The sequence below is a fragment of the Anneissia japonica genome, unplaced genomic scaffold, assembly GCF_011630105.1.
Source record: "Anneissia japonica isolate Jap-2015-1 unplaced genomic scaffold, ASM1163010v1 scaffold287992_len753583_cov170, whole genome shotgun sequence".
NCBI classification, from domain to species: domain Eukaryota; kingdom Metazoa; phylum Echinodermata; class Crinoidea; order Comatulida; family Comatulidae; genus Anneissia; species Anneissia japonica.
The window spans coordinates 257,196-259,959 of record NW_022723469.1 but is presented as its reverse complement, the minus strand read 5'-3'; positions in this window follow the sequence as shown (position 1 = coordinate 259,959).

Sequence of the window (2,764 nt, the reverse complement as noted above, 5' to 3'; positions counted from 1 at the left end):
TTTACTAATTTAATTTGGTGTTTCAATGTGTTCCATATGTGTTTGATCCAATGACCGGGGTAGTAATGTGAAGCGCTTAGAGGCCTTGTAAAGGCATGAAGCGCTATATAAGAACGACATATTATTATTATAAGTCTCACATGACAAACAGGCCTCCCAGAAGTGGTAATGCACACCACAGACATACCCCAGGACCTTGACTCGATTGTCATGCGAAACTATGTGAGGTCCCCGACGAGGGGCCAGGTTTTCCCGACAAAAGCAAAGTTGCGTGATCGAGCTTCGATTAAAAGGGTTCGGGAGTGGTCTTGGGGGTGAAGCCCCCCAAAATTTCGACAATTTATGGGTTTCAAAAGCATATTTAATCGATTTTATCGTCTTTATAGTTTACTAATATGTAGAAAATACATATATTTTTTTTCTCTCACCGACGAATTATGCTTTTCCTCCCCGACGGGGGTGGGGCAGCTCTCCCCGACTGGGGCCTTCCCCCTGGCCCCACACCCACTGGCGCTACCCCTGACGAATCTGCAAGCTTATTCTGTGGCTATGACATCCTCCACTGGTAATGTGGGTTTGCAAAAGCAAAGTTTAGGCCTCTAGCGAGTACCATAATATCATTCAGGATTTTATGGGACTGATTGGACACCCACCTTTTCAGTTGCGTTTCTAATAAGTCGATACGGTGTCTGTATCGTTACTTATCGTAGCCGTTTTTCTGCTTTCCTTTCAAATCTATTCATTTTTAAGCTTGCTTTGGTGTTTTAATCTGACCCTTAAGTATTCTGCTTCTTTCACTGAACCTAAATGAGTGTATACTGCCTTTCTATCTTCTTCATTTTTTATGTGGTTGCTGATATTGTCTTCCGTGAATTTACACTGTCTTTCCAGGTCGGCTATGGTATATGATGTGATACGAATCCTCTCACAAAGCAATAATAGATGCTGTGCTTTTTGGATTATATCACTGGCGCGATCCCATTTCATCACATAGCCTGTCGAAGTCATGTTGATAGACGAGAGCTTGCAGTAAGTTTACATCAAATTGTGTTTGATGTAAACAGTTCTACAATAATTATAAGCAAACCAGGTGAAACTATTCGAATATTTATGAAATTTTTAGGTTGTTCTTGTTTCATTGAATCCGTGAGTAACCTCTTTTATAAATTATTTGGTGTTCTGTGAATCCTGAGTACGGTACGGTTACCCTTGTGGTAGGTGATGGTGATTGTTTGCATTGTAGATACTGTTAAAGAATGAGGTGCTTTCGTTCTCCCACCCCCTTCTTTAATTTCGATTAATTGATTCATCGAACTGCGATCAGCAAATGTGATCGAAAATCTGTTAGGCCCATACGAAACTACATTTTGATTTACCAACAAAAAATTAAATTTAAATCAACTTTATTGCAATTTCTATTTTGGCAAAATTTAACATCAGAAAGGTTGGATAAACTCACAAAGAGGTACAAAGGCAGAATTTAGTATAAGAAATTAATGATTACAATCAATTAGACCTATTAGACAACCGATACCAGAACTAATTAAAGAAAACTTTTGTAAATGCGAAAGAACACTATCTGCCAAGCCATTAATAAGTGTGTAATCTACCCAGAGGGTGTTCGTAGTCTTTCTGTCTACTTGTATTTGTTTATTTATGTATTATTTCTTTAGACTTCATGCACTTTCAGTACTTGAGTACTGATTTTCAAAGTGGTACAGTTACAAATAAACCATGAAATAGAAAGAAGATAATACAAAATAAAGTCAAAAGAAGATTCAATGTAAAACTTAAAAATTAATAGAATGTTGGAATGAAACTAGGGTCATTTCTTAAAAGTTAGTTTTTGTTTCGTTTGAAAGTTCATTCCAACTTTTTGAGGCACGATATAAGAAAGTCCTTTTACCTTGGCAGATATTCCCAGGTGGTACAATTAAATCATTATGCGTTTGGCTACGTGTGCATTTTGAATGTATATCATGATTAAAATTAAATTTGGATGTTAGGTATGGAGGGGCATGCCCTTTTAAACATTTAAAAGTCAAAAGAGTTAACTGTTCATTCCATCTTACATTGAGTTTTCTCCAATCAAGGAAACTTAAAATATAATCAATAGAGGTCTTAATATCAACAGAAAGTAAAATCCTACCTAACCTGTTCATAAGAACTTGAAGACAATTAGTATTTTGGATACTACAATTGCACCAGACACAATAACAATAATCAAAAAGAGGAATTACTAAAACATTAGCTAACATTTTAAGAGTATGTAAAGGAAGGTAGTTTTTAATAAGACGAATGACACCAATACGTTTTGAAAAACTAGAAGACACTTGGTTAATATGATCATTCCAAGTAAGTTGTGGATCAAAAGTGATTCCAAGGTACTTAAAAGAATCTACTCGTTCAATAGTTTCACCATTATAAGATACAGAGATGTCCTTAAATTTTGAGAGAATATGGCTAGTACCAAGTAACATCAGTTTGGCCTTTTTGATGTTTAATGTTAGTTTATTATCATTAAACCAATTAGCTATTTTATCTAAATAACAATTAAGATCATATTGAAGAGCGACTGGGTCAGGAGAGTTACAAAGAATAGTGGTGTCATAAGCGTACATTACACATTTACAAGGTATGGTATCTGGTAGAGAGTTTACATGAATTATAAACAGTAGTGGACCCAGTATAGATCCTTGTGGTATTTCAATATTTACATTCATAAGATCTGATTGAGTTGAGTTAATATGTACAACTTGTGATC